Source organism: Camelus dromedarius, chromosome X (assembly GCF_036321535.1).
Source record: "Camelus dromedarius isolate mCamDro1 chromosome X, mCamDro1.pat, whole genome shotgun sequence".
Taxonomy (NCBI): domain Eukaryota; kingdom Metazoa; phylum Chordata; class Mammalia; order Artiodactyla; family Camelidae; genus Camelus; species Camelus dromedarius.
The window spans coordinates 104,214,455-104,232,566 of NC_087472.1; the positions used below are offsets into that span (position 1 = coordinate 104,214,455).

Here is an 18,112-nt window from a genome sequence, read left to right on the forward strand (position 1 = left end):
AAGGAATTAACAAGTTGAGAACTACAATTATTGGAAAGGAAACCCAGCTTAGTGGCTCAGGAATCTATAGCACGAGATGAAAATACAAATAGGAGACTATGAATCTGATGTCCTTAATTCACATACCGCCTTTAACACTGATCAATTATATGACCTTGGGAAAGTCATTTAATCCCACTGAGCCTCATTTTCATAATATATAAAATACAGATGTAATATTGCTACATAAAATACAGAATACTTTTGAAAGTCTTAGGAATTCATAGCTGACTATGTGTTTTAGGCTCTTAATCTCAGTGTCTACTGACTGCTAAAACTCACATTTTCACTCTGTCCCTTGGACAATTCCACTTTCAAGGACAGTAAGTCTCAGGAGCTTGAAAAAGGTCTTATTTGCAATGCAATGGAATCCTGAAGTCGAATCCACCTGTGCTTCTAATTCACTAAATTAGAGCTGGTTGAGGCATGTGGCACCCTTATTTTGTACTCATCAGAGAAATGGGAAGATTCTGACCCATCCTCTGACATCATAGAGATCAATACACAATCTTTGGTCTATATGATGCTACATTTTAAAAAATTGAAATAGATATAAACAAATAGACATTTTTAGGAACAACAGTATCATTTGAACATCAGTATTATTTACTGACACTGATAAATCTCTAACATATACATCATGCTTTATAGTTCTCAAAATATCCATGCTATGTTCTGGTAGGCAGAACAATGATTAATCACCATATATTTTTCCAGTGAGGAATTTAAAGTTCATGTAAGTAAATCAATTCTCCCAAGTCCACATGATTACTGAGTGACAGAGTCATACTTTCTATATTTACTACCTTGTGAACAGACTTATATCTCATCATATATATGACTGATATTTTTCAAGTCACTGAAAACCCACAACTATTTTTCAATAACTATGTTTATGATTCCATTGCAGTAAATACCCCTTTCTTGATGGCATTTTGGTCTCCGTTATATTCATACACACAACGACAAGTGGAAAGCCCATGATTAAAAGTCTCAAAGTCAATTTTCTTAGGAAAAGAGTTGAAAGATGACTAATACATCAATATCCTGCATCAGGACTCCTTGTGAACTCTGTGGGTCCTCCTGCAGAGAGATGGTCCTCCTGAAATATGGCCATTCTCTCCTTCATTTGAAAAGATGAGGTAGAGATTGAGAAAGGACTTATTAATTTATAATTGATACCACGTGAGAAATAGCGGTTTGAGGCAAATTAGAGGGGGCAAGAAGTTGTTTCACCAAATCTTGAGTCACTTGAGGATGTTTCCTCACAGAGCATGCTAAAGCCCATTTCATCTGGATAAAATGCACCTTCTGAATTTCAGGAGAAATTCTCCTGCCTCTTCTCACTCTAGGGCCCTAGGTTAGAATGGATTTCTGGGTGAGAAAACCCTCTGACATGAGGATGTATGGTCATTATATTTGTTAAAATGTGTAACTTGTGAGATTAATGATTAGTGATTGCTGTTTTTTGATGGCATATGATACCTCAGGAGTCAGGTAGAGTCTATCTCTTAAATCCTAGATCACTAAGCTAACACTGCAGAGTCAACAGTTGGCTCTCAACTTTCATGGCCACTCGTTGGCCCATACGTCCTTTATCTCCTTGTAATGGTTATATTGGAAATAAAAGGCACACTGTGGAGCCCACTCCGTTGGATTAAGTTGATAGGAAGACAGGAGTTTGTAAAGGAAGGTTAGAAGTGAAGCATAGTTCCTGCATGTTGATTTGTACAGAATTCTGCAAGCTCTAGTACTGAGGAATTTTAAGTTGTTTTAAATGGCCGGCATTGTCCACAGAGCAAGGAAGCCTAAAGAGCTGATGTCACTCTGCATTTATTCTCTTTAATTTTTAGAAATCCGGCTTGCTTCTCTCTTTATCTTGTGGAATGAATAAAGATGTTCAGCATGCAGAGAGGCGAGCTTCAAGGCCATGAAGTCTAAATGTGGAATCACTGCTCTTTCAGACTCCGTGCAGGGAATTGGATGTCTGTCCAGAGCATTTCTGGATTAAATTACTTAAAGTCAGAAAAAATCATTTTAGGACTGGAATTCTTCTGCTCATTAGTGTTCAATGCTCGCAGACCACAAATGTGTCCAGCACTTGAAACAATTTCTATTTCCAGTGATGATTCACACAAATGATTGCTTCTCTGTTGGCTAATGTGAGAAATGCAGCATTTCTTTTCATAAACATCAAGTAGGCAAACAATAATTTGGAGGCTAAATCAAATAGAATCCCACTTGAATGTTATCGGAAAGGTTTCTCCTGTGCCACAATTCTCAGAAGGGAAATAATGAATAACAAGGAGAGTGACTGCTGCAGTGCCACTTGTCATAGAATCTCCTCAGTTTGGCTCTGCAACTCACATGAAAACTACATGACATCACGTTCATTATCATGATACTCTTGCTGTAATTTTCTTTTGGAGAGTTTTCAGATTTTAAAGTTTTGTTATTGACTTCATAATGTTTGCTCCCCTCCCCCATATTAAAATGCCTCTTCTTGGTTCACAGAAGGCTGAAAAGAAGCTGATTTTGAAAGGGTGAATTATTTTAGTTGAACAATAGCAATAGTTTTACATTTGCAAGTAAGCTAGCACTAGGTAGTTGAAGTGAAGTTCCACTCATTATAGTCAATGATGGTGTTTTTATTGTTGTTGTAAAGCATAGTATAAATGCTAACAGGATAGTGCGTATATAATCAGTAGTCCTGTTAATCAATCAATCAACAGATATTAATTGAGCATTTACAAAGTACTGTGTATTTCTCTGAAAATGGGGCAAAAAAATATAAGACATTATTTCTGCTCTCTAGGGACTTATGATCTTTATGTAAAGATAAGAAAAATAAATATGGAATTGAGACTAGACTCAAGGTATCATCTGGGACTATCAGCTTACTGACACATAAGAGCTTCAAAATGTGGCATTCACTTATGTATTCTTCCCAGTTTAAACTCTGTTTCTTAGCTTGGCAGGTTCACAAAATTGACCTTGTCAGTACCTCAATTATGTTGCTAATCAGGGATGTGACACACTGGCTATCTAAAGTGTAAGAGCCTAACTTATAAACCAGAATGGAAATACAGCTTTCAGGCTGCCAAGTAACCCATGTGGGGTGAGTGATGTATAAGCATCTTGAGTGCACTATGCCTGGGAAGGTTTCCTGATAAACATGAAATTAGGGTTATAGGATCTGACTATAAGGTTGAAATGTTAAAAAGGTGAGTGAAATCCATCTCAAATAGACTGATGGAGCCATCTCCCACTTCATAATACCCGTTTGTGAAACTCAGTATTTATATTATCTGTTCCTGTTACTTATTCCTTGCATTGGGATTTTATTTACATCTCTGACTTCTCTTTTTCATGCTCTAATTCTAATCAACTCCACTGCTTATTAATACCTTAAATTGCCTTTGGAAATGATATATTATGACATATAACATTTATAAAAGTATATATGTGAAATATATATAAAGTATACATAATGAGAAAATAAATTTCTAGGTAACCATATATGGCTTAAGACATAGAAAATAACCAACACTTCTGAAGCACCCCCAAATGCTAATCTACTATCTCCATTTTCTTGCTTTGCTTGATTATTCTTACACATACACGTTGTTTAGTTTCTCATGTTTTAAACTATACATAAGTTGAATGAGATTGTATTCTTCTGTGATTTACATTGTTTGGTTCATAGTATGTTGTTGCATGTAGCAAGAAGCCATTCATTTTCACGATATGTTGTTCCATTCTGTGAGCATTCCACAATTTATTCATCCATTCCACAGCTGATGGGCTTTTGGGTAGTTTCCAGAATTTTTGGCCATGATAAATAATACTGCATAATCTTCTTATACATTTCTTCTACTTCACATGTGCATGTTTAGAGGAAGAATTACTGAATCCTAAGGTATGCACAGCTTCAATTTCTATTAGATGGTGCCAAGTTGTTTCCTGCAGTATTCTAATAATTTACATTCTGACCATAGTGGAGAAAATTCTAATTTCTTTATGTACTCACCAACACTTGGCATTGCCAGACTTCTTAGGTTTTGCCAGTCTGGAGAATGTTAAATAGCATCTCATTGTGGTTTCAGTTTGTATTCATCCAATTACTAATGAGCTTGAGTACCTTTTCAATATGTTTACTGATCGATGGTGTTTTATCTGTGAAACACCTGTTTATTTCTTTTGAAAACTATTTAATTAGGTTGTTTCCTTTTCCTCATTTATGTGTGAAAGTGATTTTATACCAATCTTTTGCTAGTTGTGTATTTTACAGATATCTTTCCCAGTCTGTGGCTTTTTACTTTCTTTATCATACTGCTAATATAAAATTTATTAATTTTTCCCTTATAATTTTTGTTACTTTTGTCTTTGAATATGAGTGTCAATATTGCAATTATGAAGATGAGTTCCTCTATTATCTTCTAAGGTTTTAATGTCATGCACATTTAAGTAATTAATACCTAGAGCAAACATTGTCTATTTTAATTATCTATGTGACTGTCATGCACTTTTAGTTGTTCATTGATGTGTGTAGATCATATATGAAAACAGGAATTAGGTGCTGTCCTTCTAAGAATTTGGAAATTAAAATGCCCTATAATATGAGTGTAGCACATTAGAGCATAGCTTTGCAAAGTCACTTCAAAGAGATAAAATGGCTCCTAATCCAAAAAGACTTAACTGTTGTCCTGGTACTATGTTGGCTGTATAATAAATTACTCCCAAATTGTTATGATTTAAAACAACTATTACTATCTCTCAAAGTTCTGTACGTGGAGTGGGTTCATCGGGACATTGTTGCTGGGGATCTCTCAAGCTGTTATGTGGAAGCTGAGGCTTGAGTTATCTGAGGGCTCAGTTGGGTCAGACTTCCAGATGGCTTCCTTGCATGACTGATACATTGATATTGGTTGTTGGATACTGGATGGGAACTCAGCTGGGATAGTCAACCAGAGGACCCACACACGGCCTTTCCCTGGGACTTGGGCTTCATACACCACGGTGCCTGGGCTCTGAGAAGGTGTGTCTCAACAATGAGCATTCCAGGAGAACAAGGAAGATGCTGCTGCAAGGATTCTTATGACCCAGCCTTGGGAGTCATGCTGCATCACTTCTGCTGCATTTTACTGGTTACACATGGCCAGCTCAGTTTCAATATAGTAGGGGACTTCTGTAGGGTATGGATACTAGAAGGTATGGTTCATTGGGCAGTTATCTTTGACAGTTAACTCTAACAGCCACGTCAAAGAATTGTCACTCTTAATATTTGCAGAGAGTGTTATGTTATCCTCTAATTCAAGTAATAAACAAGAGTAGACTAAAAAAAACCTCTCAAAACACCTAAAATTAATGGATAAAATGTTTTTAAAAGCAAAGTTGGACTGGCCATGAACTAAGAGAAATTCTCAGAGGCCCCAAACATGAGAGCATGAATCCAGACTAAAATTCAAATGCTAAAGGCAGGAATTATCCTAGAATATTTCTTTATCTCCCAAGATTTATGATTTCAGTTATAATGGCAGCTTGGTGAGTTGGGAAGGAAGAATGAGAGAGAAAGCCTAGAGCCCAGATAAGGTGGGTGGTCTATTTGGAGACCCTCTATCTAAGCCATAGAAAAGGAGACAGAACACAGAATCTTACTATGGAGGGCCAGGAATATTACCCAGATCACTTGGTTTAAAGCTATACTGTGACACCACATTGGAACAAAGCAGAAAGAAAAACCAAAGAAGATAAAGATGAGCAGAGAGAATAACAGGAGTAGAAGATCAGAGGGTCATTGTGACAAGTTTTTAAATGCTAAGAAGTGTTAAATAAGATTAACATTTTCAACTGGAAAATCAAAGCTTTCTCTCTTTCTTCTCTCCCTCCCTTCTCTATCCTCTCTTCCTCCCCCTATTCATTTCTCCTTCCCTCTCCCCCCTCCTCCTCCCCTTCCTCGTCCTCCTCCTTCTCCTTTTCTTCCTACTCTCTCCTTCTCTCTTCCCTTAACTCCAGGTTCTCAGAGACCAAGATACTGGAATTAGCTCACTTCATATAAGAATGTTAAAGGACAATGTAATTGTCACCTTCAAAAATATAAAAGCCATTTTCTAAAATATACCAAGAGTGCATATCTCCATGTTTCAGTACAGCCCTATAGGGGCCATGGGTCTAGGATACATGAATGATGGGAATTCCTGCCAAACGGTTGACTGTTGGACCAGGCAAGGAAAAAAATGTATGGAATCTCCATCAACAGTCTTTAAAAAAAAAAAAAAAAGTGGGTCCGTCATAAACCCACTTGTTCCTCTCCAGGATTATGCATCTAAGGCACATGATATTAAGAATTTAGAAGGTGTACATCCAAGTTCGAGCTCCTGCTTACTAGCTCTACAATTTTAGACAGATCACTAATTCTCTGAGCTCCAGTTTCCCTTCGGTAAAATGGGAGATGTATCACTTTCCTTGTCTACCACCCCTCGTTATAGCAAGGATCCAATGACATGAGTTGGAGGCTATATAAACTTCATAATCTCCAATAAATGTAAGTTGTTATTCTTGAATAAATGCTTTCATTATCACAGTCACATGAGGCCATTTCTATAATAGCTTCCTTAATCATTTACTTCTGAGGAGAAGATTATAATTTGTGTTCATCTTTTCATATTAATTTAGGAAAATAGAAAAAAAGGGAGATATATTTTTCAGTGATGATGGATAGTATATGCAAAACGTGGATGAAGAAAACAAGATCCTCTTATTTTTCAGATGGGGAATTATATGGGCTTCTGGAAAGAAAATGTAATTCAACTTTTAAGTTATTAACTTTAATAATAACAAGTATGCTTAATAACCATGCCAGATCACTTGGATAAATTGCTAAATGTGAGTAGGGGGACAATTAAATTGGCACAAAGGAAAGGTTTTCTTGTCAGAGAAAGACTTTTGAAGGGAGCTGGAGATAATTTGATGTAACCAGAAGACCGACTCTGGCAAATATTGAGCTGTGTTTGCTTCTTGACCAGCACACCAAGAAATGTAATCAACTAAAGAGACGGAAATGATTGAGTAACCATCCATCTTTCTCCTTTTAAGGAAAATTCTTTTTGTTATGGCTTGCAATGCCTTCAAGCTAAGGCCAAATTATATTATAAAACTAAATCAGTTTTTAAGTAATACTAGACAAATCTAGTTGCACTGGCTCCCATCATATAATTAGAAAATAAGCTTTTCTGTTTATTTATAGGGTACCATAAAGAAAGGATAAATGCAATTCTCAATGTCATGTATACAAAGTCACACTGATACAGATAAGAATGAAAATGAAATATGAATAATGGATGATGAATCATTTTCTTGGGTCTCCAGAAGCCACTTAAAAATTAAAATGAAAGGATGCCGTGATTAATCTTTTGTTACATAACAACATTGAAAACAATCTTACTGTGGACTTCAGACCCCTTGATTCCCTTATGTTGAATAGACCCATTATCCCCAGGGGCGTGTCCTTTCACCATAGAGTACCAGCTTCTTGCACGAGGATTGCATACCCTTTCTACTTCCCAGTTCTGTCTGGCAGTCCATTCTCTTCCCAGCATCTTCTGGTCAAGAATCTATGGGGCCCTTAGGCACTCTTTTCTGCCGTATATCCCTCCAGCCTCTGGAGGCTGACATCAGTGGGCTACACAAATTAGGCTTTTTTGACATCTGGTTCCCAGTTGATTTCAGCCAACAGGAGGCACCAGGAGGAGACCAAAGTTGAGGAGGAAAGAGAAGTTGGAATATTTATTCCATCAGCTCCCTCCCAGCTGCACAGAAGTATGGTAGTGGCTTCGTTTTCCTATTGAAAGCCAAATTCAAAGAGACAAAATAGATGGGTGGTTTCCAGCAACTTGGGGGAGAGGAAAATGGGGAGTGATTTTTAATGGATATGGAGCTTTGGCGGGTGATAAAAATATTCTTGAATTAGATAGTGGTGATAACTTTGAAAATATACTAGGATTGTTTAATTGTATATATCAAAAGGATGAATTTTGTGATGAGTGAATTATATCTCAACTTAAAATGGATAGAAAATACACAATGGAATATTATTCAGCCATAAAGAAAAATGAAATCTTACAGTTTACAACAACGTGGATAGACCTTGAGGACATGATGCTACATGAAATAAGTCAGACAGAGAAAGACAAATACTGTATGTCGCTTATATGTGGAATTTAAAAAAAGCAAGCTCATGGATACAGAGAACAGATTGCTGGTTGCCAGAGGTGGGGGAATGGGGGGGGTGGGAAAAAGGGGGGAAGGGAATCAGAAGGTACAGATTTCCAGTTCTAAAATAAGACACAAGGATATAGTGTATAGCTTGTAGTTAACAATAGTATATTGCATAGTTGCTAATAATACTGTATTGTTAAGTTGCTAAGGGAGTAGATCTTAAAAGTTCTCATCACAAGAAAAAAATTTATGTATGGTAACAGATGTTAAGTAGACTTATTGTGGTGATCATTTCACAATGTATACAAATATCAAATCACTATGTTGGACACTTGAAACTAATATAGTTGTATGTTAAGTATACCTCAATAAAAAATGGATAGAAAAGTTTCAAACCAAACTTTTGTAGCACAAAACAAAAAATAGGGATAAAAAATAGGAAACACTAAAAACTCAAATCATAACATACAAAAATACAAATGAAGAAAAGTGTATCATTTATATCAATTAAAGTACATAGAGGAGACAGACAGATACACAGCTCCTGGAAGATGGCACTCTCTGACAGCTACAGCTCTTTCCAGTTTTTAGTGATGGCTCCACTCTTGTGCCTTCAGGTTGCTGTTGGCTCCTAATTGGCTTCCTTTAATCCTGACCACAGACCTTTGTAAACAGACGTTTTAGTAAACCCTCTTCAATGAACTCATTTGAGTACACCCTTTGCTCTCAGCCAGGACCCAGTCCCGTATAAACCCCTATTGTCCATGAGATCACATCCAGAGTCTTCTCTCTGACCTTCAATTCCCTTTCCTCTTCTTCTCTACCTCTATTTTGCACAGTGTGATTCAACATTACTTTCTCTTCTTCCTTATCACCTCTAGCACATGTTTCCTATGCTCTGTTATGAGTTTGCATTTTGTTTTAAATTCATATATAATTTAAGTGTAAGACATAGTTCACCTAAAGATGACACAGAAATCCATTCTTTATACTTCTCTTAGCTTTTAGTCCAGGAAAAGGCACTAGTTAGGAGCAAGATTTGAAATTTTAACTCGTTATTTCTTGATTACTTCTCTTCCTTTCTAGCGTTCATCCCTATTTTTCTCCTGGACCCAATTCTTATAACCCTTTAAGTCCTGAGCATCCCTTTATAGAGCTGCTAAATTAGATTATTGATGACAAACCAAAGAACTCTGAGTTTATGAGTCTGAAAGTCCTTTGCTCTCTCAATGTAACAAAGTCTGAGTTTTTCACCCTTCAGGGCACAACACAGAGCTCATTTTAAACATTTTTTTTTGGCTGATCAAAGAAAGGAGGTCAATTTACTTGAAAAGCGCTATCGTGTTTACTTAAGCTAAACACTGTTGTTAGTCCTTTTACTGTATTTTTAAAAATTCAAGTGAAAGATGCTCAAGGGTCATATAGTAAATGAGGCTATTGGACCAGTAAAGATAAATAAAACGGAGACTGGAATGTATTTTTAGAACCAGATTCCACTTTGGCTTTATACTTCAGCCTATTACAGTAATGTCTCCTTCTGTATCCCCAAGAGCCAGCTTATGTTCTTCAAGATACGGCCAGAACACATTCTGTAGAGGATAACAGGGAGAGGGTGGACTTCTTTGCCCACAGTAGAAGGGTCCAATTCTATTTTCCTGGTGATAAGCTTCTGAGGCACCACTGTTTCTCCCCTTTTCAGAGAGGAGTGAGAAAAGTGAGAGGTGACTCAGCCCCATGGTGTCTGGGGAGGGGGCATTCTGAGGCCACTCCAATCGTGGAGGGCATGGAAGTTATTTCCAGTGTCGTCTCCACAGCACGCTGTAGTAGAATAAGTGTAGAACTCCGGAGGTGGACAGCTCTGTGTTTGAATCCTGGTCCTGTCGTTTACTAGACCAGGCACACTGGATGGAAGCAGGTTTCTGGAGGAATTCCGGCTTTGGTGACCTTGAAATCATGTATTCAGTCAACAAATATTTTATTGAGTGCATACTATGTTCTAGGCCCTATTTTGGGCACGGGGAATAAAAAATGGAGGTAATACAGAGTCCCTGACCTCACAGAGTTTACCATGACTTTGCAGGCTGGCCTTCTCTCTAGCCGTCAATTGACCCTAAAAGGGCTAGATGGCACATTGCCCCTCCTGTGTCCATAGGCAATCATGCAAAATGCACTAATTAAATGTCTCCATAATGACTGTGTGCTTCAGGAATGGCCTGGTGCCAGCGCCTTGAAAAGACTGTGCTCCAAATGCCACTCTTGTCCTGAAGCTAATGGATAAAGTGACCACAGCTTATGCCTAGAATTGATTGTTTTCTTTAGATTTAATCAACCCCCCTCCCCTCCTCCCCTGAAAATGTTAATGCTTTCTCTTTACTATAGCCACTGTCCCTTAACATGAAAAGAATTAAATTTTCCCCTCTGACTTTTAATTATCCCCTGACAGCTTTGGGAAATGGCATGGGTAACACAAATCAGAAATGCCAGTTGGCCTTGGAATGCATCCTGCTTCCTTTAGAAACAGATTTTCTGAGTTATGTTTTAAACAAATGTTAACGTTAATTTATGTTTTCTTAACAGACACCAGCAGATGAGCAGAAGAGGAGAAGCAGTTCCTCACAAATGCGACGGTGTGATGGGAGGACTCTCCAGGATTAACAATACCGTGAAGGTAACGGGCTAGCAGAAAGGGGCACGTAATATTTCTGAAGAACGTCTTTCCAGGTGATGTATGCTAAGCTGTATATCGGACACTTCCTCAACTGAGGTCCTGTTTGTATCAGTGCTTCTCTAAGTATCTTTGGGAAGTGATTTATTTCTTTAAAGAAAATTTCTAGTCTAAAAGTTTCAGAGCGCTAACTCTCAATTTCTCTACTTTATTTTTTTTCATCACGCACCAGTAATGAACAGCTAGCACTGGTCCATGAACCTCCCTTTGATTAGCCCTGTTCTATATAAATAAAAGCACATTCTAAAGGGCAGGTATTATGCCAAATATTTTATAAATATAATTTAGTCTTCACAACAATCCTAGGAGGTAATTCTTTTCTGTTTTACAGATGAAACAAATAGCAAGGTTGGATAGTTTGTAATGTGCAGGGCTATTGACAGGAGGATGACATCAGGGAGAATCAGATCTGATTGTCCAAAGTCATAAGTTAATGCTGGAAGCAAAAGACCAGGAGAATGCGTGAGTCAGGTACTAGGTAATCGAAGATAAGGATGGTTAAAACAGAGTTGGCTGCCGCGTTATAGGGTGTTCCTTGTCAGTAGCTGCCCCAATAAAATACTGGAAAAAAGGGTTTTCCTTTTGTTAAGCATCCTTTTTTTCATAAAGCAACCAAAGATATTCTTATTAACAGCTGTCATGTGATTCTTCCACCACCTTCCAGTGTACTATCTGGATCTCACTGTATGTCAGTGGTCTTGATCCTTTTAAGGGAATAAGGTCATCAGTATCTATCGATAACACTTTACTCTCCATGGCAAGGGGAAGGGCACATCCTTTGGTGTGATTTGAGGCTCAACTGGAGGGTCTTTATCCTCCAGGAGACCAAGTGGTGTACTGTCCAGGGTCATTAAATTCAAGAACTTGTCTCCTCTTCATCACAACATCCTCTTCACAGGAAAGCACATCCTATGAGACCAACAGAACTGGGAGTCAGTCACCCCCTAAGGCTGGGAGGTGGACACAGAGTGATTACTAAGCTATTTGCAGGGAAAGAAGAGGACTTCACCAGGGGATTAGCTCCTAGGGAGACCCACTGAAAAAAAGTGTGGTGTCTTAGGGCTGGATCAGTCCCCTGAGAGCAGGGGACATTAAAGCTAATAATAGTAGCTCATATTGTAAGCTAAAGTAGGAGGAAGAAATGCAAGGTGGAAAATGATGTAAGAGATGAAGAAAGTGCCTTGTCAAAGTGGGGATGCAAGGCAAAGGGGAGGAGCCAAGGAAAAGGAGCCTATACGTGGGGGAGGGAGTAGGCCAAATGTAGTAGACAAGGCCAAAGCATGTCCAAGCTCCAGGGTTTGGCACAAGATTGAATAAGTATTGCATTCAAATGGTAGAAAATACAGACAAGTGCTCATAGACAGACACACACAACAAGAGATCAGTCTCCCCTATTCCATCCCACAACCCAGAGATGATTATTTCAATATGTTTTCTATACATTATTTGATTTTGAGAGTAAGCAAAGCCCAATCAAACTGGTTCCTTGACTGTGTTCCAGTTGGTGTGTGTGTTGGAGGGACAGAGAGATACTGAGGCCAGAACTCTGAAAATAGGGGCAGCTTATCCAGTTCCGAAAAATAGCAATAATGTTGCAGATGGCCGAGGCATCGTGGGATTTCCGCCCCAGAGAGAACTTGAAGATCATCCAGTTGGTGATGTTAGAAGTCTGCTCTTCGGAGCCGTGTAGGTTCAGCACAGGTGTCTCAGGGGCTGTCAGGGGCAGAACGGGGGAGGGTTGCGTGTAAAGCAAAGTGGTCAGGGTTATAGGTCCCCAGCCCAGTGGCTCTGCTTTAGCCTTTGGATATATTCCTATCTGGATAAGATTTCATTTGAAGAAAAGATTCTGCTACTTTTGAAAGAGGAAAATAAAAATGATTGAATGCCAAGTAATCACTTTGTGAATAAAGAAGCTGAAATCCAAAAGGATGAAAAGATTAGAGAACCCCATGGCCCAGAGTGGTAGCTGTAAGGAGCATTCCTCATTCCCTAGCCCCTCTGTGAGATTCTCCCTGAAATCAGCTGCATCCTCCCATAAGCTTCTTTAGAATAGGCCTCCTCTTACTCAGAAGACCTCTGCTCTTGACTCAGGATTATACAGCAATAGGATGATCTACCACCCCTGTTTTTCCAGGTCTGAGAGGTTGCCCTGTGTGTAGGACTTGGAGTGCTAAAGCTGAGAAAGGCCCAGACAAACCAGGACAACTGGTCACCCTGTCAAAAAGCCCCTAGTTCCCAGACTTTTCTTTACTAACCACTCTGTTTTTGTGGCTGGAATCCTGACCAAATTTCTGTCTCACTTTAGAGTCTCACAGACCCCTTCAACCTTTGAAGCCCAATCTTTGAGTCCGCCTTTCTCAATTCTGCCTTCTGACCCCATGGTTTCTGGTTCTTACCTGTATAGATGCACTTTGTCTGCTTACTTCTGTCTGTCATGGACAGCATCCTCTATCCTGCTTTGCTTTTTTTCCCTCTGGGATCTGATCACATGTAGTCATTGAAGACATCACTGAGTGTCACTTGCTGTCCATATGAGTTGCAATAACTGCTGGCTACTTTCCTAATCAGTCCTGCCAAACTCGTACATTCTGAAAGGTCCTAGACCCAAATTCAGACTTTCATCAGAGTTTCTTTCCATCATCTTTTCTCTTCATGACTGACAGTTTTGGAAAACATTGTATCTTGACTGGTAGAGGCCAAATATATATTTTAGCCTCCATGCAGTCCATGAACTGAGTGCCTGGACCTATCAGATTAGCAGGGGATAATTTTTTAAACACCATTTTTCAAATAGCTGGAAAGACCCTCTTTAGACCATTGCTGATCAGTGTATCTAAATTATTCTCACTACTTGTTTTTACCTTCAGAAGACTTGCTACATACCATCCAAGGAGGGTGTTGTTAAGTAACTCAAGCATGGAATGTTAGCATCTTATTTGACGAGAACTCTGCCAAAGTGCTCCTGTTACTTCACTCAGCATTTGGCCTGTGGGGAGGGCCTTGTGGCCTCTGCTCTGCTCATCTGCCCACTCAAATCTATTTTAGGTTTACTTGGTAGATTCTGATCTGAACTATTTTTCAGAGTCCCAGACATGTTCTTTTTTCAAAAACAAAAAACCAGTTTGGCTCAACTCTGTGTCTCTCCTGCTCTCTCCAGCTGCAGCGATGGCACTCAGACCTCTGTGCTCAAGGGATGCGATTAGAGACATGAAATGGCATTGAAATTCACGCCATAGAGCATTCAAGTTCAGCTGGCATGTCAAAGATCGTGGTGGTTTTCTTTCCATTCAGTGAACACTGTGTTATATCATTGCCCCTTCATTTTTAGCTTCTTTGGAGGGGAAAAAAATCACTTTACTTCCTACCAAACAAATAGTGAGACAGACATCAATAATGTTATAAATGTGCTATGGGAAGAAAATCTGTTACTTATTATATTTCCTGTGGTAGCTACATCAGTGGAGGAAATATTGGAGGGAAAAGTGCCCTGACAATTTTGAAATAGAATTTAGGATTATAGCTCATAGTACATTATCTCGGGACTCTTCAGATACCAAAATCTTTCTCTACAGATGAAGAAGGTGAGACTCAGATCAAAGTGGTGGTTCTCCATTCTGGCTGCACATGAAATCTGTCTGGAAGCTTTAGAAGATAGGGATGCCTGGGCCCCACCTCCAGAGCCAACATGCTTGGTCAGGGATGGAGCCTAGCATTGATGATTTTTTATTATTTATTAAAATCTTTTTATTTAAAAAAGTTTTTATTGAAGTATAGTTGACATACAATATTACATTAGTTTCAGGTGTACAGTGGTGTTCTGACATTGAAACGCATCACGAATTGATCACCACAGTAAGTCTAGTAACCATCTGTCAGCATATAAAGTTATCACAATATTATTGACTATACTGCCATTGTGGTACATTGCACCCCTGTGTCTTATTTTGCAATTGGAAGTTTGTACTTCTTAATCCCTTTCACCGATTTCGCTCAACCCCCACCCTCTTCCCTTCTCATAACCACCAGTTTGTTCTCTGTATCTTGAGTCTGTTTCTGTTTTGTTTGGTTTGTTTATTTGTTTTTTAGATTCCACATGTAAGTAAAATCAGATGGTATTTATCTTCCTATGTCTAAATTATTTCACTTAGCATAATTCCCTCACAGTCCATCTATGTTGTTGTGAATGGTAAGATTTCATTCTTTTGTTGTGGCTGAGTAGTATTGCATTGTGTATATACACACACCACATCTTCTTTATCCATCCATCTGTTGATGGACACAGGTTGCTTCCTTATCTTGGCTATTGCAAATCATGCTGCGATGAACATAGGGGTGCATATATCTTTTTGAATTAGTGTTTTCATTTTCTTTGGCTAAATACCCAGAAGAGGAACTGCTGAATTGTATGGTAGTTTTATTTTTAATTTTTTGAGGAACTGTCGTACTGTTTTCTGTAGTGGCCTCACTAGCTTACATTCCCAACAGCAGTGCGTGAGGGTTCCGTTTTCTCGGCATCCTCTCCAACAATTGTTATTTCTTATCTTTTTGATAATAGCCATTCTGACAGATGTGAGGTCATATCTCATTGTGGTTTTGATTTGCATTTCCCTGATGTTTAGTGATGTTGAGAATCTTTTCATGTGACTGTTGGCCATCTGTATGTCCTCCTTGGAAAAATGTTTGTTCAGGTCCTCTGCCTATTTTTAATTGAATTTTTTATTTTTTGATATTGAGTTGTATGAGTTTTATATAAATTTTAGATATTAACCCCTTACTGGACATATCATTTGCAAATATCTTCTCTTATTCTTAAGTATTAGTTATTTTGTTCTTTTTGATGCAACTGTAAATGGGATTCTTTTCTTAATTTCTGATAGTTTGTTAATTAGTGTATAGAAATGCAGCAGATTTCTGTATATTGATTTTGCAAATTTACTGAATTCATTTATTAGTTCTAATAGCTTTTTGGTGACGTCTTTAGGGTTTTCTGTATATAGTATCATGTCATCTGCAAATAGTGACAATTTTGCTTCTTCTTTTCCAATTTGGATCTCTCTCCTTCACCCCCACTTTGGTCTGATAGCTGTGGCCAGGACTTCCAATACTATGTTGAATAAAAGTGGCGAGAGTGGGCATCCTCGTCTTGCTCCTGATCTTAGAGGAAAAGCTTTCAGCTGTTCGCATTTGAGTATGATGTTAGCTGTGGGTTTATCATATATGACCTATGTTATGTTGAAGTGTGTTCCCTTTTGGGGACAGTTTTTATCAGAAATGGATGTTAAATTTTTTCAAATACTTTTTCTGTATCTGTTGAGCTGATCACATGATTTTTATCCTTCATTTCGTTAATGTGGTAAGTCAGATTGATTGATTCGTGGACACTGAACCACACTGATAGATTTTTAAAAGCCTCCTCCCAGGTGGTCGTCATACACTGCCAATGTCCAGAATCCCTGTTTGAAAGTTCAGTGGCAGTGTAGAACGAGGCCACGTCAATCCCAGATCAGAGATGCGTCCACGCCCCCCCTGCTGACACCTTGCAGAACGCTGGCAGTTGGCATTGCAGAGAACACTTAAAGTAGGTGAGCCACAGCCACATAGGAGAGGGAAAGTATTGCAGCCCAGAATTGAGTAAGAGGGAGAATGCTAGTTCCATGTAAATCAGCTGCTAGCATTTCCCAGGAGACAGGACACAGGGACATGCTGACACACTGCATAACTCAGCTTGGACTTCAGTAGGGTCTTAACTTGATTGTGGTATCCTCTTGAAAGAGATACTAATCATTTAGCAAACAGAGTGATGGTGGAGCTCCTTCAGGAGGCAGATATTTGGAATCCTCTTCCTTCCCAGTGGATTCAAGGAATCAGAGCATTCCTGACAACTCTTTAAGACAGCAGCATTCATTAAGCCCCTCTTTTATCAGCCTACCACTGAGTGCCTGCCTGCTAGACAGTAAGGACCCCGAAGAAACTGCCTTGTTCTGCAGTGTGTCCTAGAACCTAATACAGTACCCAGCATAGAGGCCATCCTCATCATTTGCAGGCTCCATATTTGCAATTCACCTACTCACTAAAATTTGTCATCCCAAGATCAGTACTCACAGTGCTTTCATGGTCATTTGGGGGCACATGCAGGGCAACAGAACAATTTGGCCCCCCAAGCACATGCATGCTTCCAGCTGGGGTTGAACAAGACAAAGGTCTGCCTACTTGTTTTAGCCATAGTCCAATATGACTGGTGTCCCTGTAAGAAGAGAAGATTAGGACACTGATACGCACAGAGGAAAGACCATGTGAAGACACAGGGAGAAGACAGCCATCTACAAGTTGAGGAGGGAGGCCTTCAGAAGAAACCAGTCCTACGGACACCTTGATCGTGGACTTCTACCTTTTAGAAGTGTGAGGAAATAAATGTTTATTGTTTCCGCCACTTAGACTGTGATACTACCAAACTAATGCAACTACAGTATCCATGCCTGGCTGGTAAGTAAGACATGGCCCCAGATTCCAAATCCCTCAGAGTCCGGAAACTTGTCAGAACGCCCTGGAAGCCATTTTCTTCAGGACAGGAGCGGTATAGTTGCAAATGAGGCTATAACTAAATCCGGAATTCTGAAACTGCCTGCAAGAATGGGGCAAGGGAGAAAGAGTGCTGGATCTTGGGCCAGAGCCAAGTGGAACATAAAGGTGGCCAAGCCAGCACAAAGCACCGGGAGGGGTGCCAGCTCACCGAATTACAAGCAAGATGGGGAGGAGTTATGCTGGATGAGAAACAAGCCAAATGACCCAGCCAAGAAAGAGAACCAGGTCACAAAGGGAAATGTTTAAAAAGCAAAGTCCAGGCAAAAAACAATGGGAAAGGGATCATGAGGACTGCTTTCTGGATCCATAGCCCACCTGAGACCCAGTTGGCTGGAACGTATAGCTTTAAGGAGCTTAAACTCAGTTTCCTTTCATGCTGTTTTATCTGTATAAAAGCCAGTGTTGAAATTGAATTCTGGCATCCCCATTAAAATATGGTTGAGTGACAGACTGTTCATAACTGTGTCATGTTGGGTTCCCCAGAAGCAGAGGCTGAGAAGAAGATTCTGGAATACAGTAGTTTTTAATAGTAGGGACAATAAATCTATC

General features: G+C 39.2%; 1 long non-coding RNA gene across 1 annotated transcript in view; it reads left to right on the forward strand.

The window, feature by feature from the left end:
- Positions 1–18,112, forward strand: part of LOC135320082 (uncharacterized) — a 375,701-nt gene that overhangs the window by 164,477 nt on the left and 193,112 nt on the right. The window contains exon 3 of the long non-coding RNA XR_010379238.1: positions 10,834–10,924. This is a non-coding gene — a long non-coding RNA (uncharacterized LOC135320082). The remainder of the gene's footprint in view (positions 1–10,833; positions 10,925–18,112) is intronic.